The sequence below is a fragment of the Lissotriton helveticus genome, chromosome 10 (genome assembly GCF_964261635.1).
Source record: "Lissotriton helveticus chromosome 10, aLisHel1.1, whole genome shotgun sequence".
Classification (NCBI taxonomy): Eukaryota; Metazoa; Chordata; class Amphibia; order Caudata; family Salamandridae; genus Lissotriton; species Lissotriton helveticus.
In genome coordinates, this window is record NC_136071.1 from 204,448,969 (window position 1) to 204,474,254 (window position 25,286).

Below are 25,286 nucleotides of genomic sequence, written 5' to 3' on the forward strand. Positions count from 1 at the left end.
GATGTAAGTTCTTTCTTGCGATCCACAGTGCAATCTCAGGGCACAATGCACTTTGATTAAATATGTTTTTATTGATTTTTTTATTTTATTTGTACATATGATATGTGCGTTATCACATCTACAGCTTTGTCTGTAGAAAAAAAAGAAACTGAATATGCAATTTTCATTTTTATTGCATTTTCTGCATTTTATGGCTGCTTTTACAACCAAATAAATGTTGATTTGACTTTGGTAACTTGGCACAAAAGCAGTCAGACTTAACTTAGAGGCAATGTGTAAAGTATTTATAAAGCACACCATCAGTAATAAAGTGAAACCACAATACTAGAGAAGTCCCACAGCAATTACATTTTATTAAAGTTTTGACACCGAAATGACAAAACTCCAATCGGTAGAACTGGAGGTATGAATTTTTAAAGTTAAGGTAAAGACTAATGTCTAAAAGATCAAAGCGCCAACCACGACATAGTAGTTATTAATTTTTTTTTATTTGAATTTTGCGTTTTTAGGTTTCGCCTCGCCGAAAGCTGCGTAGCAGACTTTCGCGCAAGGCGAAAACTTTTGAGAAGAGTATGTGGCTTGGTCACCGCCTCTCACTTCCATTGGCTAGCTCCATAAATGGAGACTAGCCATTGGAAGTGAGATCTGTCCGTCATGGTCCAAGGCGACTCGTGGGCGTTCCTGCGATGTTTTTCTCATCCTGCCCCTTTTATCACGTCATGCGGCTGTGGGCGTGTGTTTTTTTTTTTTGTAAAGCTTTGTTTTTGCCATTTCGGAAGTGTCCTTTGCATGGGTGGGTTGCGCGATGTCCCGCTGTCCGTTCTGCGATGTCCCGCTGTCCGTTCCCGCCCCCCTCCTGCTGCCCGTGTGACCGTTATCCCGCCCCCCTCCCACTCTCGTACCAGCGACCAAACATGCAGTGTGTTTTTACAGAGGGGTGAACACATGGTCTCCGCGCTAGCGTGAATGCTTTTAGAGAGGGGGTGCACACTGCAGCCTCTGGGTATGTGCTCGCGTAAATGTGTTTTGGGAGGATCACGCACAGCCTGGGTCTCTGTGCAGCACACCACTTGTCTCGTTGCTTCTTTTGATGTATCTATGTAGATTGCTGCCCACAAACACTGGCTCTAGCTTCTGTGAACACCCCGCAGAGACGCAGCGCAGCCATTCTCGTGACTTAAGGGCTGGAACGGCCGACTCTGAAGCTGGGGATCCGCGTTCGAGTCTTGGCAGCCTCGACATCCTGTGTTTCTGGACAAATCACTTTATCTACCCCTGCCTCAAAATGAATGTGTCCGTCCGTAATGCAACTGGTGCTCGCGTACAGCGCACTGATACTTTCGGGTCGAGTTTGCGCTATATAAAACGGCAAAATAATCACAATGTGTACTCGTGTGCATAGTACAACCCTGCTCACCGCTTTTGTGGATGTCCATGATGACATGTCCGGCAGGTTTTCTATGTCTGCATTTTGCTCACACATAGATATGCCTCTTTCGTCTGCACCAGCCTATCAATGATGTGTGGTCATTTCTACATCACCTCGAACATCACCCCTCCCGAGTGTCATCTACCACGACCCCCTAAGCCCCTTTCACCCATCCCTTCACTCTTGTCTCGGCTCTATACTTGCCAAACATTCATTCCAAGACGCCTTCCAGTTACCCCAATCTCTCAGTCCACCTCCCCTTCATTTCCTCCTCCCTGCCTGTCTCTCCTGAGTCCGTCTTCTCCTCTGGTGCCCCTTCTTTCCACCATCAGTTCACGACCCTTCGCCTCACCTACCCCTCCATCACTCCACACAGACCCCCGCTGCATCCCGTCTGTTATTCAGCTCCAGCCCCTGCCGAGCCTCAGCCAGTCTCCCTTCCAACCCTCTCATCCTATCCTTCTCACATCTCCTTCACTTCGTCCCTCCTTCTCTCCACTACCCGGTTTCACTCAGCCATTCTTCCCTCTGCAGCCAGCTTGTCCGGCCCCCTTCCTTCAGCTCTCCTGCCGTTTCTTCTCTTCATCTCCTCCCTCGTCTCCCCCCTTCCATTCCGGCCCCTTCCCTTCGTACCCACTTCCTACGACGCTCCCTATCCCTACACCCAATAACTCTATCCCTCCCTCGTCCTTGTATACCACGTCCACCATCCGTCCTTGGCGCCCCACCCCCCTCCCTACGACCCCCTCGTCCCTCCTTCACCCCATCTCTTTTTGCCCGCCATCCCCCATTCACAGCATAATCTGAAAAAGTGTGGGCAGAAGGTGAGGTGGGGAGCTAGAAGGGGGAAGGAAGGGAGAGAATCGGGTGCTAGAAAAGTTTACGCTATATAAAACTGCATTAAGTAAAATAAATACTTGCACCCATTCACAGCATAATCTGAAAAAGTGTGGGCAGAAGGTGAGGTGGGGAGCTAGAAGGGGGAAGGAAGGGAGAGAATCGGGTGCTAGAAAAACTCGAGGAAGATTACTTCATATAATTTTTCACACATCGTTTTATTTTATTTTAATTGTGACGAATCTTTGTGCAGAGTGCAGAGTGAGTGTGTAGAGTGCAGAGTAGTGAGTGCAGAGTGCAGAGTAGTGAGTGTGCAGAGTAGTGAGTGCACAGTAGTGAGTGTGCAGACTAGTGAGTGCAAAGTGTGAGTGCAGAGTGCTAGGGAGTGCAGAGTGCTAGGGAGTGCAGAGTGCTAGGGAGTGCAAGGAAGTGCAGAGTGCTAGGGAGTGCAGAGTGCTAGGGAGTGCTAGGGAGTGCAGAGTGCTAGGGAGTGCAGAGTGCTAGGGAGTGCAGAGTGCTAGGGAGTGCTAGGGAGTGCAGAGTGCTAGGGAGTGCAGAGTGCTAGGGAGTGCAGAGTGCTAGGGAGGGCTAGGGAGTGCAGAGTGCTAGGGAGTGCAGAGTGCTAGGGAGTGCAGAGTGCTAGGGAGTGCAGAGTACTAGGGAGTGGAGAGTGCTAGAGAGTGCTAGGGAGTGCAGAGTGCTAGGGAGTGCAGAGTGCTAGGGAGTGCAGAGTGCTAGGGAGTGCTAGGGAGTGCAGAGTGCTAGGGAGTGCAGAGTGCTAGGGAGTGCAGAGTGCTAGGGAGTGCAGAGTGCTAGGGAGTGCAGAGTGCTAGGGAGTGCAGTGCTAGGGAGTGCTAGGGAGTGCAGAGTGCTAGGGAGTGCTAGGGAGTGCAGAGTGCTAGGGAGTGCTAGGGAGTGCAGAGTGCTAGGGAGTGCAGAGTGCTAGGGGGTGCAGAGTGCTAGGGAGTGCAGAGTGCTAGGGAGTGCTAGGGAGTGCAGAGTGCTAGGGAGTGCAGAGTGCTAGGGAGTGCAGAGTGCTAGGGAGTGCAGAGTGCTAGGGAGTGCAGAGTGCTAGGGAGTGCTAGGGAGTGCAGAGTGCTAGGGAGTGCAAAGTGCTAGGGAGTGCAGTGTGCTAGGAAGTGCAGAGTGCTAGGGAGTGCAGAGTGCTAGGGAGTGCTAGGGAGTGCAGAGTGCTAGGGAGTGCAGAGTGCTAGGGAGTGCAGAGTGCAAGGGAGTGCAGAGTGCTAGGGAATGCTAGGGAGTGCAGAGTGCTAGGGAGTGCAGAGTGCTTGGGAGTGCAGAGTGCTTGGGAGTGCAGAGTGCTAGGGAGTGCAGAGTGCTAGGGAGTGCAGAGTGCTTGGGAGTGCAGAGTGCTTGGGAGTGCAGAGTGCTTGGGAGTGCAGAGTGCTAGGGAGTGCAGAGTGCTAGGGAGTGCAGAGTGCTAGGGAGTGCAGAGTGCTAGGGAGTGCTAGGGAGTGCAGAGTGCTAGGGAGTGCAGAGTGCTAGGGAGTGCAGAGTGCTAGGGAGTGCAGAGTGCTAGGGAGTGCAGAGTGCTAGGAAGTGCTAGGGAGTGCAGAGTGCTAGGGAGTGCTAGGGAGTGCAGAGTGCTAGGGAGTGCAGAGTGCTAGGGAGTGCTAGGGAGTGCAGAGTGCTAGGGAGTGCTAGGGAGTGCAGAGTGACTGCAGAATGCTAGGGAGTGCAGAGTGACTGCAGAGTGCTAGGGAGTGCAGAGTGACTGCAGAGTGACTGCAGAGTGCTAGGGAGTGCAGAGTGACTGCAGAGTGCTAGGGAGTGCAGAGTGACTGCAGAGTGCTAGGGAGTGCAGAGTGACTGCAGAGTGACTGCAGAGGGCTAGGGAGTGCAGAGGGACTGCAGAGTGACTTGGGAGTACTGGGGAGTGCTAGGGAGTGCAGAGTGCTAGGGAGTGCAGAGTGACTAGGGAGGGCTAGGGAGTGCAGAGTGACTAGGGAGTGCTATGGAGTGCTAGGGACTGCAGAGTGACTGCAGAGATTAAGCTAATGGCAATGTAAATGATAATGCCATTTATTTATCTGTTTTCAAAACCAACACATAAATACAAATTTTGTCATTTACAATGCCAATAGGTCTAACTTTTCCAAAGGCGAAACCATTGCATTGTAAATGCTTATTAGTGCTGTAGCGGGTTGTGGGTTTATAGGGGAATAGGGTGGAAAGTAATTTAATTATATTAAATTAATTGATTCTTTTTATTTAATAATATTTGTTTGATTGAGATGGTATAGTGTTAAATGTGTAAAGTAATTTATTATTAACATTTTGTTGTGAATTAATTATTATTTATTTTGTAATTAATTATGGTAATTGTGCAATTGATTTTAGGTGTGTGTTTTGGTGTTTATAGGCGTAAAGGGTGGAAAGTAATTTATTTTTAATTGATGAATTAATAATTGTATGTTAATTATTTAATTGGAAATTAATTATGGTAAATGTGTAATTAATTTTAGGTGTGTGTTTTGGCGTTTATAGGTGTAAAGGGTGGAAAGTAATGTATTTTGAATTGCTTATTTAATGGTTGTTAATGAATTATAATTAATGAATTTGTTATTAATTATGGTAATTGTGTGATTAATTTCAGGTGTGTGTTTTGGGGTTTATAGAGGTAAAGGGTGTTAAGTAGTTTATTTTTTATTAATAATTATTTGTTAATTGATATTAATTACATTAATTAAAAATGTATTATGGCGATTGTGTAATTAATTTTAGGGGTGTGTTGTGGTGTTTATAGGGGTAAAGGACGGGAAGTAATTTGTGTTTAATTAATTAATATATAGTTGTTAATTAATGTTAATTACCCCCAGGTCCCTCCTGACCTCGTCCCATTCCTTAAAATATTGAGATGACCATCTCCACGACAGAAAAAAGAAAAGGAGCATGCTGGGATACCCTACCTGCTCCCTCCCACTGGGAGTACTTAAGCGGTACCAACCCAGCATGCAGCCTGTTCTTTTTTCTGTCTTCCGACAGAATGGATGGCTTTGCTTGGCTGGCCGCTCTTGCCTCCGGTGGTGGCTGGGTCGTGGCTCTGCCTTGGATGGGCGCTTGTTCTTCGTGTGCCTGGCTCCTGTGCCCCGCCCTGTTTGCCGGTCCTGGCAGGGCTGTGCCCTTTCCCTGCTGGTGGGTTTTTGGGTGTTGGTCTCCCCGGGTGTATGGCCTCTCTGCTTCTTCCTTTCGCCCCTTGGTTCCTGCCCTTCTGTTGGTTCAGCCGGGGTGTGTGCCTGTCTGGGTGCCGGCCTGCCTGCAGTTTTTTCGCTGTTGGGCGCTTCTTGCTCCCTTCGTGTGCTTTTGCTTGCCCTGTGCTCGGGGTGTCTGCCTTCTGGTGGTGCCCTCCCCCCGCCCCCGGGTTTCTGGGGGGGGGTGTGTTTGTCGGGCCCTTCCTCTGTGCTGGTGGGCCTTGGCCTTTTTGGGGGTGTTGGCTCGGGGTTCTCCTCGCCTGCCGTCCTGTTTCCCTCCGGTGGTGGCTGGGATTTGTTGGTCGTCCTTGGCTTTTGCTTTGGGTGGCCTCTTGTTCTTGGGTTGTTCGGCTCTTGTGCCCTGCCTTGTTGGCCGTGCCTTTTCCCTGCTTGTGGGGTTGGGTGTCTGCCTTTCCTGGTGTGTGGCCGGGTTTCTGCTTCCCACCCCTCTCGCTCTGCCTTGGGTTGCGGTGTGTTTTTGCTTCGGGTCTGGGGCTTTGTGCGCCTGGCGTTTGGCCTTGTGCCACGTGGGCTGTTTTCGGCCTTTGCTCTCTTGTTGGTGCTGGGGTGTTCCTTCGCGCTCCCTTCTTGCGTGGTGCGCCTTGGGCTTCTTGGGGCTCCTCTCCTTTGCTTTCGAGTGTCGGGGTTTTTCCCCGTGTGCTCTGGGGGCCGGGGCCGGGGCTCTGCCTCTGTGGTTTTGCCTCCCGGTCTCCGTTTTGGCGTCCCGTTCGCTTTGCGGTTGGGTCGCTGGTGCTCTCCCTTGGTGGTGTTGGGCTTTGTGCTGTGTGGCCCTTCTTTGCTTGGGGTCCTTTTTGGTCCCTGCTGGGGTCCTTTCCTGGCTGCTCCTTCTCTTGGGCTTTATCGCAGTCCTGGGATGGTTTTGGTCCTTTCCGGTTCCGCTCCCTTCGGTTGCCTTTGGCGCTGGGTCCGTTTTGTGGGCTCTAGGCTCCCTCCCTCTGGTTCTGCTTTCTGGGGCGGTCTGGCTCTGGTTGGCTGTTGTGCTTTTCCTGGGCTCCTTCCTGGTTGGAGGTTCCTTTTTGGCTCTCCTTCTGGGTCCTGGTGATCCGATGTTGTGTGCCTCCTGGCTGGCTGGCCTGCCTCTTCTGCGGCTGGTTTCTTGGGGTTGGGCTGTGGGCCTTGTTGTTGGTCCTCTGCTTTTGGGGTTTCGCCTTCGGTGGTTCCGTGGTGTCCCCCTTTTTCCTCATGGGGGTCGGTTCCTCCTTTCCGGTTCTGGGGTTTTGGTTTCCCTGGTTCTGTGTGGACCTTTATTGTCTTTCTTGGTTGTGCCCTGGGTTTTGCCGGGTCTGTTTTTGGTTGGGCTTTCTGCTCTCCCTGCCCTCTGTTGTGGTGGTTGCTGGTTTTTTGTCCTGGTGCCTCCTGCTTTGGGGGTTGCCCCGGTCTTGGTCGTTTCTGGGGCTCCGGGTTCTTCGCCGGGTTGGTTCTGCTGAGGTTGGCCTTTGGTCGGCCCTGCCCTGTGGCCTGGTTCCTTTGTGGTTCCTTGTTGATGCCCTCTTTCGGTTCTGCTGGGGGCTTCCCCTGCTGTGTGGGGGTCGTCCTTCTGCTTTGTTCCTTCCTGGTCCTTCGGCTTCTCCGCCCTGTGCGGGCTGTTCTTTCTGCCCTTGTCCTTTGGGCTGGGTTGGCCTGTTGGTCCATGGTTGTTTGGCGGCCTGGTAGGGCCTGGTTCCGGGGGCTTCGCCCTTGGGGGTTTCTCGCGGGTTGGTTGCCCTTTCCTGGCTCCTTTCTCCGTTGGGTCGCACGAGCTTCTCCTGGCCTTCCTTTGGTCGTGGGGGAGGGGGTCCTTGGTTTTGGCCCCTCTGCTTGCTCCCTTGGGGGCTTGGCTCTACTTCTGTGCCTCCCTTCCGGCTTGCCGGGTTGGTGGTTCTTGTTTTTGTGGCAGTCCCCTTCTGACCTTTGGGGGTCTTGGTTCGGGTCTGTGGGGTTCTGTTTTCTGGTCTGGTGCCCTTGTTGTTGGTGGGGTCCCGGAAGGCCGGCTTCTCTGCTTTGGTATTCTCCATATTTTAAGGAATGGGACGAGGTCAGGAGGGACCTGGGGGTAATGTCCTATTACTTACCGGTAATCTTCATTACTCCTGGTCCCGTTGACCTCGTCCCATTCCTTACTTCCCTCCCTCCCTTGCGGCCGGCCTTCCTGTTGTTGGCTTGGTGTTTTCAGGCTGCATGCTGGGTTGGTACCGCTTAAGTACTCCCAGTGGGAGGGAGCAGGTAGGGTATCCCAGCATGCTCCTTTTTTTTCTGTCGTGGAGATGGTCATCTCCATATTTTAAGGAATGGGACGAGGTCAACGGGACCAGGAGTAATGAAGATTACCGGTAAGTAATAGGACATTATTTGATATTTATTTTGGGTAATTGTTTATTTTTGTGTGTGTTGTTTTTACTTTTAAAGGGGTAAAAGTTGGGTTCTAAATACATTTTAATTACTTTATAATTAGTTGTTAATAATAGTTTTTAATTTAAAAATAAGTTTTAATTGTGTTTTATTATTTTATAGTTTAATTTAGGTTTGTGTTGCGGATATTATAGTCTTAAAGTGTGTGTAGTTAATTAATGTTTATTCGTTTTTATGATTAATAATATTTTTTAATTCATTAATTATGTTAATTATGGAAGTACATTTTATTTAAAATGTTGAAGTGTGTTGTTATCGGTGTGGTGTTATAAGGTACGAAATAAAATAAATACATTTATGTATTAATTCATGTTTTTGTTTGTAAATATTTTCTAGTTTAAAATAAAAAATGTATTATGTATTTATTATGTTATTGTATATAATATTTATAGGTATTTGTTATACGTAATTAATATTATTATATGTTTTCTTTTTATATATTTATTTTTTTCTTTTTAAAATATGTATTTATATTTATATATATTTTAATATAAATATATATATATTTTTAAATGTTGGAGTGTGAATAGTAATGTTTGCCTCTCCGCTATCCAACACTTTCCTGCTGTTGCACTCACTGGAGTGGGAATAGTAAATTTTACCCCATAGCTATCCAACACTTTCCCTACTGGTGCACTCACCGGCGTTGAAATAGTAAGTTTTACCCCTCCGCTATCCAACACTTTCCCTACTGTTGCACTCACTATAGTGGGAATAGTCATTTTTACCCCTCTGCTATCCAACACTTTCCCTACTGTTGCACTCACTGGAGTGGGAATAAAATGCTTTACCCCTTCGCTATCCAACACTTTCCCTACTGTTGCCCTCACTGGAGTGGGAATATTAATTTTTGGCTCTTCGCTATCCAACACTTTCCCTACTGTTACACTCACTGGAGTTGGAATAGTAATTTTTATTCCTCCGATATCCAACAAATTCTCTACTGTTGCACTCACTGGAGTGGGAATAGTAATTTTACCCCTCCGCTATCCAGCACTTTCCCTACTGTTGCACTCACTGGAGTGTGAATCGTAAATTTTACCCCTCTGCTATCCAACAATTATCCTACTGTTGCACTCAGTGGAGTGGGAATAGTCATTTTTACTCCTCCGCTATCTAACACTTTCTGTACTGTTGCACTCTTTGGAGTGGGAATAATAATTTTTACCCCTCCACTATACAACACTTTCCCTACTGTTGCACTCTTTGGAGTAAGAATAGTAATTTTAATTACTCTGCTATCCAACACTTACCCTACTGTTGCACTCAATGGAGTGTGAATAGTTATTTTTACCTCTAAGCTATCCAACACTTTCCCTACTTTTGCACTGACTGTATTGTGAAATGTAGGTTTAAATATTTTTTAATAGTTTAATGTTTTAATTTCTTATAGATTTTTGTTTTTTAAATACTTTAAATCATTGATATATATTTATATATTTTTTAACTTTTAACATGAACTAAAAATCATAGTTTATTTATTGTTTTAAAGTAAATGTATGTATAAATAATTGTGTGCGTGTTTATCTTTTTTTATTAAGTGTATTTATTATATTTTATTAAAATGTATATTACATTTATTTTATTTGGTTAAAACTAAATGTAATATTTAATATATATTAATTCATTTTATATTTATAATAAAGTCGATATTTTATACATCTATCTTACATCGATATTTTGTAGTCAATATTTTTGTACTTATCTGTTTAAGTATAGGAGTCGATATTTCTCTTGTCTATATTTTTGACTCAATATTTTTTACATCAATATTTATTATATTGATGTTGTGTCAGTGAACCCCGATCAGGCAGGGTGCAGATTCTTTACATATTTCAGCTTCCAATGTCACACATCCCTTGAAGGGTCCAGGGGGAAAAGTTGTAATATCCACTACCTGTTATTGATCTTCCTCTGGCTGCTTGGCCATATATGGCTGTGCTGGGGTGTACCTTTTCTGAGAAATAACTAGCACAAATCATATTTGGAATTGTATAATAAAACTTTGGACTGGCTGATTTGCCACAGAGGCATATCTCTTTTTCATGCAAAAGACATTTTGCTCATAAGGAGATGCACATGGATAGGGCCAAACCAACCAGAGCTTTTGGGAGACTGTATTGTGGTACATTTTAGATTCCCATGGCTGGCACACCCAACGGCAAGAGGTTCTATCACCCTGGTTCGGCTTGGCTAGTTTTATAGAACCCCCTTCTTTCAGAGGCAGCGAATGAGCAATCTTTCTTTAGCTCAGCGGCAGGGTGCTTGTGGCACCCGTCCCTCTACTCAGTGCGCGTCTGACATATTGCCTTCAGTTACTTCTGATCCACCTACTGCCAACAGGTACGATGTACTTTCTGATTTTGATTGACTCCTGGGTGAAAAGGTTCCTGTAATATCCACTGTCCCCACTGTATTTTGATTTACCGCTGGGTGAAAAGGTTCCTGTAATATCCACTGTCCCCACTGTATTTTGATTTACCCCTGGGTGAAAAGGTTCCTGTAATATCCACTGTCCCCACTGTTACACAGCACCTGGCGAATTCTGTTCACAACTTAACCACACAGTATAGATCCATTTCTATATTTAGGGGTCGATCCAGACCGAATCGGATCCAGAATGCTTTCCATACGACTTTGAGAGCTGGAGTCCAACCAAGCGAGTACGATGTATCCGTATGCTTACGGACTCGGTTCGCTCGGATTCCCATTTAACTCTATGGAAGCCTGTGTACCGAACGCGTACACAGGCTCCCATAGCAAAAAGGGGTGTGTGCGTAAAAGTGTACACCCATTGGCGGGCACCCGATGGTGCCCGCCACACTGCGTGCGTGGATCGGGGGACCCATGGGCACCTCCCCGTGACAGATTCAGAGGGCCCTGGTTGAAGAGGGGCCTGCTACGGCCCCCCAAAATCCGATTCCGACAGCTGTTTCATCTCGCTGAGACCGAGTCAATACGGCTGTCCGAATTGTGCATTGTACTCGCTTGTTTGGAATCCAGCTCCATTGCACAGCCTGATTTGGCTACGAACGGGTCGTATGGACAGGATCGGGTTCAGAAACGGTTCCGTCAACGCAGATGAGATCTTCGCATCGTACGATTCGGTCGGAAACAAGGGCTACGATTCGGATCCGGGAAAACCGAATCCGATTCGGAGGCCTTCTGAATGACATTGGAATCAGGCCCATAGTTGGAATGTCGCAATTAAGAAAACAAGGGCCACCCTACTCACATGGAACCAGAGTATCTATTATCTAACAAGGAACAGTCGTTCCTGTGGAAAATGTATATAATACAATGAGACTCACATGTTATTTTTTTTCCCTCCTAAACTAGTGCCCGGCTGGGCCCCATGTGATTTACTCTCTTTTATTTTCACTTCCCTGTGGTGCACACCTCTCACTTTGACAGTGGAGTCTTAACTCCAGGTACTACTACTAGCTTATTCAGCTACCTTGTTGTGCTTTCTCCATTGGCCTCATACTGATTCATTGGTCATCATCTTTCAGGTGTCCCTTTATGTTGGGTCCTGAAGAGACCCCCTATTGATCGTGGGGTCAAAACTCTGTCTACAAAATCCAAAAGCGAACCACTTCTCAGCCTCTACCATTGCACTAAAAGGCTGTTATTAATCATTGAATATCCCTGCTATGGTCTTTTAACTGTAGATATTTGAAACCTATTTGTGTCACAATTGTCACCATTGTTTTTGTAGGTTCTATGTTCACTTGGGACACCATGCACTTGCTTTAATTTGAAAGTGCATTTGTATAAATTACTTACATCCAGCAGTGTCTTGTTGTATATGGTTGTTGTGTCCCTCTCTGACATCTCTTTTCCCATGTTTATTGCCATTGTGCTATAGAATACTATAATTTTATATATATAGTTGGAATGTAGCACGCCTAAAAGGGAAGATTAATTATTTGGACTGGCAGTTATTTGTCTCAAAGCACAACATACTTGCCTTGCAGAAAACCTGGCTCACTGATGCACCACACTTTGAAGGCTACGCTTGCTATTCCTGCCTTGCTATTCTATCGACCTGGGCTGAGCCATGGGTGGGCTACTTATTTGGGTCCGTTTAAGCCTCCTGGTAGAGGTCTCACAAGTTAAATTTGTGTAACCATCCTTCCTAGCATTATAGATTTTCGTTCCCAAGACAAATATTGTTTTATTTGACATATTTCTATAATAATGACTTCCCTAATGCTATTTGTACACATTATATTAACTCGTTCAATGTTCTATCTGAATTACAAGTTAATGCTAAAAATAGTCATTTGCAATTTTATTTGTTTCTCTTTGGTGACTTCAACACGAAATTAAACATGGCCTCTCGAATCCATGATGACTTTTTAGATCATTGGCCAGAATGCAAGGGGGGGGGCAGAGCGCCATAATTACCTTTGTTGCCCATGGCCTAGTTGATTTACTTTCCTTTTTTAGAGGGGGAGGTGAGAGCTTCGTTAGTTGATTATATCTTTGTAAGCTCTAATCTTATATCACGGTTCTCTAAAGGAGAGATTTTACACACAGCGTGGAGAGACCAAAATACCCTTTGTGCCTCCATGTTGTTACCGGTTAGGAGACATCCGTGTAATATTAAATTAGTTTCTATCACACAACATTCAACAAATGGCTTAAGATTAATATGGCGCCTGACTAAAACCACAGAATCATTGTCCATTCTACATAAGTCACATGTAGGCTTGTTTCTCAATTGCCTAGCAGATAGTGATCATGAGTTGAATGCCTTGCATTATAACAGGTTATTATGTGGCATCAGGGAGTCTATTCCTGTATCCTTTAGAGGAGAGTAACTTGTGATAGTCTATGCCTAGTAAGACATGACTTGCACTGAGCCTATCTTTGATAGGTGGTGCTAGGCAGAGGCACCCCTTTCAACTCTTTCGTTAGTAGGAGAACATAGCAGGCCCTTATTTGAGGTTTTTGTTCTCCCTCCACTTTTTGGCATTGTCTGAATGCTCTATGAGTGTTTTGGCTCCTCGAATTTTGAACATGAGGTATATCCTTAATTGCCTACAAATTTGGACATTTGCTGATTTATGGAGCTTCAAAAGTACATTAATGTTTACATTTTGTAAATTATTTTAACTATGTGTAAAAGCTTTAAATTTTCTCTGAGATCATAGATTTGTACTGTATTTTAAGTACTTTTATGGTCTATTTCTAATTAGACCAAATAAAGATTTTTAAATTGAATCCCTTATCTTATGGGCGAGGTAGTCCTCACAGTAGTGCAAAACAAATGTAGAAATTTTTCACTACCAGGACAATTAAAACCAAGTACATGCCCAATCGTTTCATTACAATGCACCCTGCCTTATGGGACCCTAGGGCCTACCTTAGGTTGTACTTATATGTATCTAAAAAAAGAGGAGTTTAGTGCTTGAGAAGGAGGTTATTTTGCCAAGTCGAATTGTCGGGCCTATTACGATGGCGGGCAGCAACGCGGGGTGCCTGTCACCCTGTGTATGCACTTGGGGGTACCATAGGTACCCCCCAAGTGCAGCTCCCCGGGGGGCCCCCGACAGGCCCCCAAAGTGAACTCTGCATGCCTTTCCATCGCGGAGTCTCCGCCATGGAAAGGCATACTAACGCGCACATCGTAATATGATTGGCGGTGCCTGTAAGACTCCGCCACCATATTATGGGCCTTTTCTGCCCGGCAGGCAATCATGACTTTCCGTCCTCTGTGGTACCCCCGCCATACTAATGTGGCGGGGGTAAATGGCCGTCCGGCGGTGGAATTTGGCGGGCGGATCGCCACCACCGGTCGGGCGGCGGCGATCCGCCCGCCATGCTAATAGGCCCCTAGGTCGGAACTTTAGAATTACTTTAATTTTTGCACTTCTGATGCTCGGGAGTGGTGTTTTTGTCCCAAGTTGTTGTACTAATGCCACACTGAATTACTCTTATGTTACTGCCTCATCAGGTACACACTGCAGGTAGTTTCAGTCCGGTTGTTTTGGAAGTTTGTTTGTCCATGAGCATTATCATAAGGCCTTGAGGGTTGAGCTGCTCTGCCAAGGGCAAGTAGGCGTCTAAAATAGACTCCCATATCTATTGAATTAGATATTTTTGGGTTACTCATGGCATGCTTGTCTCAGCATGAGGCCTAATACAAGGAATACCACATACCACAGAGTCCAGATTACATTTATAGAGACAGTGGGCCCTTGATCAAGAGAGAAGCTTGTTTCAAGAACCAGGAATCCTATAAAACTCTATTGGTGTTGGTGGGTCTGGCATTCTATAGCACAAGAGGGTATCTTAGCTTAGAAGTGAGTCCAGATCTTCTAGACATGATGGGGGCTATTAAGAAAGGTAACTTACATTTGTGAGTATGTCACAGTGTAATTTACTATTACACTTTTGCGCATCTTTGCTATTTTTGCCCATTCACAAAATCTGAGTGTAATGTTACTCAAAAGTGTAGACTTACACATCTCTACCACATGAAAAAAAGGTGGCTCAAAGTTAACTTAAAGAGTTACTACTGCCAAAAAGAAACAGTAGTAAGTTCTTTTTCGAAAGTATACATACATTTAATATTATTTTTATGATTACAATAAACTGTGATTAATCTTAGGTATTTCTAGGCATCACTTTAATAATAATAATTATTAACGCATAATAAACAAGTGCATTTTTTTTACCTTTAGGTAAGAGTTTATTTTATCATTTAAATTTTAGAACAATAATTTGTATTTAATTACAGATTTAATTCAAAATTAAGCTAATAGTGCTGCATCATTTAATTTATTTGATTCTACGTTTATTTTAATTGACATTCATTTGCATTAATGTTTAACATAGAAATATTTGTAATGATCTATTAAAAAGTTTTATTATAGTATTTTATTAATTTTCCCTATACTTTACCACAGGGACAGCTCCACTGCAACTGTGGAGTCATCCTATGATAACATATAGGGGACAGTCAAATGTTTTTTTAACCCCCCCAAAAATTGTAAAATATTTTTATGTTAAAGTCGGTTAAAGTATTGTATAACCAAATATTTTTTATTTTATTTTTTAACATTAAATTATATGTATTTATAGTTGCAACAATTGTAAATAATTTAATGTAACATTATTTCCTGTGAGGTTTTATTTTAACCCCTTCCGTGCAGCGCACGTTCAGCGGACGTCGCATGCACTACCTCGGTAGTGCTGCGCACGTCCGCGGAAAGTTCCAGCCCCGCCCCCGCAATAGAACGTTCCGCACCAGCGCGGAACGTTCGGCGCAGCGGAGGGGTTAAGTCCCAACCGCCATTATTTATTTTGGGGATGGTGTTGCAGTAACAGTGGTTGGCCATGAATGCTACTGGACTTACTCTAGCTCTGAGCTGCAAGAATTTACTATTGTTTTGGATCCCTTTTTTGTGTAGCAACTTTATAAGTGCAATTTGTGAATATCAATGTGCTTGCTCTTTTCTGGGTGGATACATGTCCCGCCCTAAACCATTCCTTACTTATCTCTAAAACCTTCCCATTTAGTAGTCAGTATGTCCCATTTTCCGGCCACTCCTCCCTTTGGTCCCTCCAACATTTACTACTATGGCACTTATTAAAGGTTTGTCAAAATATGGTGGGACATTTACTACATGTGATAAATACCATGACCTCAGAGAAAGTATTTACCACATCTGGTAAATTACCCTAATCTGACTTTCAACTAGAAAAGAAGGAATTGTATGCCGAATGTGTTTTTAACTCACCGAATTACGCAAGTTTTGCATTTTTTTCCAGTGTTTTTCTCCAATAAAATCCAGCAAGTTTGATTAAAAGCTAAAAGTCAATATGGATAGGACCAAAGTGCTCCTGATAGGGAAGAAGAGGATAAGATCGATCTGGGCCATAAACAAAGTATAAATCGAGATAGTCAGAAATGTAAATAGGTAGGGAAGTGGTTCTCTTATGACCTATGATTGAAGGATCAAATAGCTTCCATAGAAGCCAAGGTACTCTCAACAGTGGGGGGGATGAATACATTTGATAAGCGTTATGGGGGTCCCGTCATGCGACTGGTGCTGGCAGCCTATGAGGGAATGATAAGGCCGCAGTTCCAGTATGGCGCCATGGTGCTTGGCATAGGAGGCAAAATAAGTTGGGACCTTGAAGAAGGAAGGTATCTAAAAAGGTTGCTATCTCGCCCACCATCTACAATGGTGCCAGCAGTTTGAATCAAAACGAGTCTGACAGGAGGGATTCACTTGGTATATGCAGAGATAATACAATTTTGGGTAAGAATAGATTGAGAGGAGATTTTCAAAATCTCCTTGCTATGTAAAAGGGAGATACTACAAAGTGAGTTAACCTGGGCATGAGTAGTTAGAGGAAGAATTTATAATTGCTGTAGGAAATAAAAAATAAAAACAGAAGAGGGGATTGATCAGGTGGGGATCAGCAAGGCTGAACTCAGAAGAGTAACAAAACAGGTCTCCAGCGAGGAGGATTCTATCCACCTAAAGAATAAGAAATCGGTTTCCCACTTGATGACCTCATAGATGGGAGATAAGACCTTTCCCTACCTTGAGAAACTACCGAGAGTTAGATGTGGGGTAAACCAAATTCTGAAGTCAGAGATCCATAAATCTCTGCTAAATGAAGATAACATTTGTAAATGTGGCCTCAATATGAAGGGAGATTTAATACATATTTGGGTGTAAATCATGAATAAGCAAATAAGTTTGACTTTTTCCTCCAAGAAAGGCCCCTGACATCCAGTGCTTAATTTGTTACCAAATAAGTGCCACGGCCCTAATCGCCACTGGGCTATTTCAGCTTCTACCACATAGTGCCTCTCTCGGCCGCGGATGTGGTGTTCATGTGGGCGATCCACCAAACTCGTAATCAGTCCTAAGTAGATGGGGAGCTGGAAGACCTGAAAGCAACCTCTCTTTTGACTATCAAGTAAGGGCACACAACATAAATCTATAGATGTTTAATGCTATCCAATAAAAAGCCACTTTGCCTTACTATACTCCAAAAATACAAAAATTCCTCAAAACAAATCCTGCTTCATGTTTTTGTATGTCTTTAATTGGCCTACCAAACACATTTGATTCACAGTCAATGAGGTGTGGGGGTGCTCAGCATTTATTGATGCTGGAGCAGCAGGTATGGGGTGAGGGTGGTGGGGACTGATTTACAGACTCCCAGGATAGAGTACTGTATTTCTTTTTGTCTAAGGAAGGTGAATATTAAACCAACACTGCCAAATATGTAAATCAGCCTGGTCCCCTTAGGCGTAGCTAACATAGAACTTTTGCCACTTGCATTGACAGACACTGCCTAGTACATCCTAGTGAGCGGTCTCCCTATGGATCCCAGATTCACACAGTTACACTGTTGTATCTGATAATGCTAAGCATTAGTTCCACATCTGCCATGATGAAATCATCACTTTCTGCCACACCTTACCCCATTCCATGTTCGACTGCCTCCTGGTATTATTATCCATGTCTCATTCAGTGGCATGGCCTTACCGAATGGCTTTCTCAATTCTTTGCAGCATTAGGCCAGGCCAATGGTGTGGCAAGTCCCAGATGTCCCTTTCCAGTGCTTAGTTTGTATTAAAAAAAAGAGTGCCCATGTCCGAAGCTCTGTTCAGAAGCCATCAGCCAGTGCACATAAAAAGTATGCTGCCAAATACCAAGGCTATGTAATCTTAAATCCACCCCATGCCTCTTTACTTCACTAGCTTTATATTGATCTTGTAGGTTCCTGCTTACTGCATTTGTGACTTTTGTCTTTCTGATTTGTGTGCTTTTCCTTCTCTTGCTTTTGGGAAATATCTGATGTGAAACATAACAGCTGAGCCCAAAAATAAGTGCCGGTGGCCACCACTAGGAACCACCGGCTCAAATCAAGCACTGTTCCTGTCATTGCCAAAAGCACAGTATGTGTACTCCTCTACTCTTGCATATGAGGCACAATTCACCATCTTCCATAATGCCTTTGTAACTCTCAAGGGATTGCTTTATTGAAAACCGCTCCAGTTACCTCCTGGAAGAAGCTCACACCTGTTTGCCTGCTTGCCTGTCTGTTTCCATAGGCTATCTTTTTGGCCTGCCATAGGAGTGATGGTCTAGCTAACACATAATACCTGCTGAAGACCAGGAGAACTCTATCTCAATTCTAGACGATGTTAAATGAATGAATGAATTAATGAATTCGTACTTGTATAGCGCACTTATACCCTGAGGTGTCTTGGCGCTGTACCCATACCGCTGTGGAACCCTTCCTGGCTTTTCCCTGTGAAATGCCCACACCTGGGCACCCCCAAGGTGAAGCCAGGCATCCCAGGGCTGTTGGGGCTGTTGTGGAGATTAAGCAAGCTATTGCCCAGAGTTGCAGAGTGGGACCCATGATTAGAATAGGCACCGAGGTGAGAATTATCAGGTCCGAGGAAATTGAGCCCAAGACCCGCCGAGGCGGGAATTGAACCCTGGTCCCGGGCCAGACCTCTGCATCAGGGTCTGCTGCTCTAACCATTGAGCCACACTTCTCCACATTGAGCCACACTTCTCCTCTGTTCTAGAGGAATGGTTTGGAGCTCCAAGACATGTCCCTTGATGGGATTTGTTTTCAGGCCCAATTTCTTTAAGCAAAGACATTTGTCTTCTTACACTCCCACCAACCATTTTTGATGTGTGATTGTTGAGCCAGATGAGCCAGAGTACATCTAGGTTCCCCGAAACTTAGGCGTTGTATCCTGAAATTAAAGGGCGTCTTCTTAGGTAGGTCACTAAAGGGGTCATTGAGAGATTTGCTGTTGTTGCAAACATTTTTCCTCTGGGGAGTGAAGTGGAAGTGGAAGTGACCATTACTGTCTTCCTCTAAGTAAAGTCATAAATCCTTTTGTGATGATGCTCCATTGAGGTCATGACTCTCCTGCTGGTCTGACAATCTTGCTTTTTTTGTCATCTGGCACTAAGCCTTCCTTAAGCTAAAAGCTGTTGCTGATTGGGCCAATATTCCCCCTAGGACTCATGTGACATTAGGTTCATCTTGAGACAGTGACTCATTCACTACTGGGTTATTTTAATATTATGTTCCCCTTCAAGACACCATGACGTGGTTTTACTCTTCCAATGGGGTCATCATGGCACTGAGCTCAGTTTACCTGACCTTGCCGTGACCCGCTTTGAGGACAGAGTTTACTTACACTCTGTCTTCTTAAATTCTGTGATCCCTCTTGCTGAGAGGGGCCTCTTGCCATTATAATCCACACAAAGCCAAGAAGAACCTCTCAAAACTGATTAAACGTGTCTAAGTAGTAAAGATGAAAATATCTAAGGTAATGCTCAGGGGTATCAAAAGGGGTACAGTTAGAACATAGGTTAGGGCAGCTCCCCCATAGTCCTCTTGATATGCTGTCCTGCATTGTGTGCGAGGAAAATGTAGCACCTTCTGAAGAGGCTGGAAACAAGAAAGTCCAGTAACACCTGTTCTTATCTTCTAGTCACTGGTAAGCAAACACCCAAGAGGTATTTTTAAATCCAAAAGCCCGATCCCATTATGACAACCCAGTGAAACAACATACTGAGCAGCACCAAGCTTTTTCAGGCAAACACTGAATTCCAAATTCACAAAGGTAAACTTAGGCGTTTGGTCTAAACGTAGACCAAATGTCTAAGTTTACAACTTTGGGAATTCACAAAGGCCATTTACGAGTACTATCTTTGTCTTTATGGATCTCTGCTCGAGTGCGGTCACAAAGATAGTACTTGTAAAGGCCCTTTGTAAATTCCCAAAGTCATAAACTTAGACATTTGGTTGTGAAGCCAGGGGGAGCAATTCAGCATAGTTAGTCAATTGCTCTTGGCAGTAAATTAAGGCAGTGAGCCAGTCCTTAAACTTTGGCGCTCGCCCCCTGCACCATCTACAGGCAACGCGGTTTTTAGCCACTAACAAGGCAGTTGCAGTGTATAGGTGGAACGGCTTAGCAATGAGTGCGGTGTATCCCAGTAAGGCGACCAGCGGAGTGCGCTCCAATGATAGCATTGTCATCTGATCTAGGGCAATAAAAACCTGTTCCCAGTAGTCGCGTACTCCCGTGCACCCCCAGGCCAAGTGAAGGAAATCTGCCTCCGGAGTGCCGCATCTATCAAAGCGGTCTGTGTCTTTCAGTTTGTACTGATGCATTTTGGCTGGGGTGTAATAGAGACGGTGCAGAAATGTAAAATGCGTAATGCTCAATCTGTTGCTTGCTAAGATTTGTTTTCTTTGCAGGCAGCAGTATGTCCATTGTTAGTCTGTAAGCTTGTCTACTAGCTCTGAGTTCCAGTGCGCATGAGAGGGCCAGGTGGTGCATTTTGTAGCATCTGTAAGGTGTGGTATAGTGTGGATACTATATGACTCGGAGATACTGCGCAGAGCATCAGTTGCAGTGGGGCCAGCAGAGGAGGCTCTTGGGGGAAGTCAGGGCTAATGGTGCACATGCCTTGGCGGAGCCTTACGTAAAGGAATACGTCCAGGGGGATGGCTGGGCATCAGGGGATATTTGATCTAGTGTCCGGAATTGCCCGTTGCTATAAAGGTCACCCCATGCTTTGATACGGGTCCGCTCTAAGAGCCTGTGAAATCCCACTTCCTGGAGCAGTTGCATCTGGGGATGATATGATAGGGGAGCAGTGGCGAGTAAAGGATGGGCCACTGCAGTAGAGTCAAGATGCCGTTACAGGCTGAGATTTTGCAGGAGACCATAGTAGGGTTCTTATCCAGTGGCTGTGGGGTTATGTATACTGCACCATCTAAAGGCACAGAATTGGCCAACCAGTGTTCCGCAGCAACCTGCGGTATATAACGGGAAGGGTGAACCCAGTAGTAAGCGTAGTGTGCTTGAGTGCAGATGTAGTATAGTTCAAAATTCGGGATGTTGAATGTAAGTATGTTTCATTGCAGCCGTGGTTGGTTGTCTCCCCATACTAACCTAATCATTTCCGATCGTAGCGCCCTAGACAATTGTCTCCCAGGATGATATGGGATGTTAGGAAACAAATACAATAGTTGTGGGAGAACCACCATTTTAATCAAGGAAGCACAACCCGCTAGAGAGAGAGGCAGGGCTATACAATGGGTAACACTGCCTGTGATGCGATCCAGGGCAGTACCATAATTGAGGCGCATCAATTCCTCCCTGTCTCTGGTGACGCGGATACCTAGATACCGCATGTCCGAGAGACACCACTCTAGTGGGAAATCCAGGGGGAACGGTTGAGCCGCTGGAGTGAGAGGGAATATTTGCGACTTACTCCAGTTTATTTGAATGCCAGAGAGTTTCCCAAATACAATGAATTCTCGTAAGAGTGGGTTTATGTTGTCCTGCGGATCCCTGACATAAAGAGTAATATCATCCACATAGAGCAAAAGCAATATTTGGCGTAGTTGACAACGTAGTGCCTTATTCGGATCCCTGACATAAAGAGTAATATCATCCACATAGAGCAAAAGCAATATTTGGCGTAGTTGACAACGTAGTGCCTTATTCTGATGGTGTTGACATAATTTTGGCGCCAAGGGCTCAACCGCTATGGCGAAAAGCAGAGGAGAGAGTGGGCACCTCTGCCTAGTGCCCCTCATGATGGAGAAGGCAGCAGATAGGTGACAATTGATGAGAACTTTGGTTGTGGGGAGTTGATATAGTAGTCTGATCCAGGAGAGAAATAGTGGAGGTAAGCCCATCTGTTGTAGGATTCCCAATAGGTAATCCCATTCAACTAAACCAAATGCCTTTGTGGCGTCTAGGAAGACCGCCGCCAAAGGCAAATCAGGATCGACGTTATGAAGGATTGAAAAGAAGATGCAGAGGTTTTACGTTGTCGCCCACCCGGGAATGAAACCTGCTTGGTCAGGAAGAAGCAGCTTCTCCATTAGCAGATTTAAATGGTTGGCTATGACTTTGGCTAAAATGTTGGTATCACAGTTGATAAGAGACAGCAGCTTGTAGGAGTCGTAGTGTATGGCTGGTATTCCAGGTTTGAGTAGGGAAGTGATTAGGGCTTCCTCATAGAAGCAGGGAGTATGCCAGCATCAAGGACATAGTCGTGCACTTCTTTAAGGATGGGGGCTGAGAGGTCTATGTATGTTTTCTGGAATTCAATGGGGAGTCCGTCCAGGCTGAGGGCCTTGCCTGATTTAATTTGCACTATGGCTTCCCTTATTTCATCTATCTCGAAGGGGGCGCAGAGGAACTCCCGTTGTGAATCACCCAGCCAGGCCAGCGCCACGACGTTCAAATAATTGTCCAGGTTGAGGGTGTCATGCCTATTGGACGTGTACAGTGAGGAGTAATGTGTGGAGAATGTGTTAAGAATATCAGTGGTGTCCCTGTAAAGTACTTCCCTTGGCCCAGCTACTTCTAGGACGTACTTGGAGAAACGGGGTCTCCGTATTGTTTCGGTCAAGATCTTTCCCCGGTGCTCTCCTTCACCATATCTACGGGCCACCCAGTGTTTACACCTGAACCTTGCCTCACGGTCCGCATTGTAAGTGTGCTCTGTGAGTTTGTCTCGGAACAGGCGTCATGTCGATCCATCAGGGCCTGCCACAAGACTAGTCTCCAATGCCTTAAGCTCAGCATCTAGCTTTTTGAGTGTTCCCTGTATGTCCCGCAGAACAGCTGAGCTCTTTGACATGCAGAAACCGCGGATTGTGACCTTGAATGCCTCCCAAACTGTTTTGACACTATCTACAGACCCTTTGTTGTTCCCTAAAAACTCCTGGATTTCTTGCCCCAGCTCATCCTCAAACACCATATCTAGCAGCGTATGGGGAGGTAACCTCCAGTTGCTGCGCGGGAGGCATTGACACGGGAGTGTGAGCGCTATTCTTACGGGGGCATGATCTGAATATGTGCACGCTAATTGCGTCGCAGCATTAAGCTGGGGCCCAGTCCCCATGTGAGTAGGAAATAGTCTAGTTATGCCCCTGATGCATACTAAAGCGGTAAAGTGGGTACCTTCTGTAGTATGTGGGTAAAGGTGGCGCCATGCATCCAGTAGGCCATTCTCTGTAACTATGCCATGCATGGGAGGGCAGAGCTAGCGTGCGGCGAAGATGGCCGCCTAAGTGGGAAACTCCGCACGACCATCATCATATCCGACAAATATCCGACATTAGAAGCATGCTCTGATCAGTGTTGGTTCAGAAAAGGGGGTGGTGATCAGTGTTGGATCAGCATTTGCCTCCGGCAATACTCCGGGGCAGTGCGAGCTAACTCCGGCTCCTGTAGCTGCCTGGGCAGCACGACTAGAGACCTCAGCCTCTGCGGGGCTGTGTGAGGCCGTGATCCCCGGACTGCAGTACAAGGCGGAGGAGGTCCGACGCGTCGAGATGCTCCGGAGACCAGCCCCACTGTGTTTGGGTAGAGAATACTGCAGATTGCCCGCAATGGAGAGACCCAGATCTGAAACCCTCCCTCCATGCTGTGTGTTGGCAGTGGCCGAACGTGGTATGCAGGCAAGTTGATCGCCTGGGGAGCTCTGGCCTGCGTTGGTGACGGTGACTAACGGAGATGCGCCTGCTGCGGGCAGAAGCCGGGACGTTGTGCTCTCCGTGTGGAGGCTGCCCACACCAACTATTTTTTGAGGTGAGGTCGCGGCATGGCAGAGACTGTGCAGTGAGCTGCGCTGCATGAACGCTGATTGCCTTGAGCCCTGTTACCTTGAGTGCAGCGATACAGAGAAGGAGAGACCCGCCATCTTCTGCACGCGAGCGACGACCCTCCCTGCATCCATAGCCTAGACCAGTGACTGCGTGTCTGCGAACTGGGTGCGTCTATTCTCCACGAGGGATCCTGAGTGAATACTGACTTTGGCACGTGTTGGCAACTCAAGAGCTGCAAAAGCCACGACTGAAAGGCTGGTAAAATGCCTTGCGAAGCCATAAGGACCCTGACCCTCCATGGGCCAAGACGTGGCGTCCACTTCATCTACTTGCCACGAATACAGTGGTGGTGTGTCTGCCTGGTCATCGGGGGCCTCGTCTTGTTACTATCCCTTCCTGGGTGTGAGGATTTGAGCTATGATTTGGGCGCTGGTGCAGGAGCTGCAGCGCTGCCTCTGGAGCTATTCCAGCCCTCGCCCGTTGGCTGAGGGTTGCCCCTGTCTGTGAGCTATCCGCACTGGATCACGCACCTCTGCCACGGGGACTGTTTTTGTCTGGATACTTGGGCCCTGGGCTCTGTGACAAATACGTAGTACACTGCCCTACCAATTAGACTGCATCCTTCTGAATTGCCGGAATTGCTGGATTGGATGGTGGCTACTACATCGGCAGTTTATACCTAGCCTGGTTTGGTTATAACATTTGGGACAGTGATATTCCTATTGCAGTGATGGGCAAAGTTGACAGGACACAGCCGAAAATATCATTTGAACAACAGAAATCCAGGGGTCGTGACGCCGCTACGGTTGAAAGAGAAAAAGTTCAGGACCCTCCCCAAGAAGACCCTGATTGCGACATCCACACTTTGCTTGCTGCAATGAAAAAGGGATTGCAAAGCAACCTTTCAGTCCTGGGCTCCCAAATGGACTCCCTTTCCTATCGCATGCACAGGATGTCAGAAAGGCTTGACAAACATGCGGAGTGCTTTGATATGTCCGAACGCCGGGTCACAGAAGTCGAGGAGGCCCAGACAGTGCTAGACACTGAACACAAACAATTGGGGAGAGTGATACAGATCTTCCAGGATAAGACGGAGGACGTGGAGGCGCGGTCTCAGCGCTGCAACCTGAGGATCATGGGACTGCCGGAGTCGACCCCGACTAGCAATATAGAGCAATTTGCGGAAAAACTGCTGGTCACTCTGCTTGGTAGTGAAACTTTTTTGCCTATGTTTGTGGTCGAGAGAGCGCACCAGTCTTTAGACCCACGCCCCCCTCCTGGCGCGGCCCCAAGACCAATCATAGCCAAACTACTTAATTACCGCGACCGGAATGCAGCGCTGAAATTCGCCAGGAACATACACGCTCTGCAGTACGAGGGCTCTACCATCTCGCTGTTTCTGGACTTCACGTTACAAGTACAAGTACAAGAGGCGCGCAGACAGTTTGCTCCCTTGAAGAAGCACCTCAGGAAGCAAAGTATTGATTATGCCATGTTGTACCCCGCTAGACTCCGTGTGAACCGACAAGGCAAGTAGAGAATTTTCACAGACCCTAAGGCCCTACAGAAGGCCCTGAAAGACTGGACTAAGGATAAGCGTCGTAGCCCGGAAAGAGACTCCAGTGAAGGGGCAGTTGGTGGTCTGCTGAGCGATCAGGACAGAACTTTTTGACCTTTCTTCCTCACAGATAAGCATGTCTCTCAAGGGATTATTGTTGTAAGGTCTCTTAGAAATGCTACAGTGGTACTGTAAT

General features: G+C 46.1%; 1 protein-coding gene across 3 annotated transcripts in view; it reads left to right on the forward strand.

Annotated features, from left to right (window-relative positions):
- Positions 1 to 25,286, forward strand: part of RSPH10B (radial spoke head 10 homolog B) — a 517,038-nt gene that overhangs the window by 223,212 nt on the left and 268,540 nt on the right. The gene's annotated exons all lie outside the window — the stretch shown is intronic.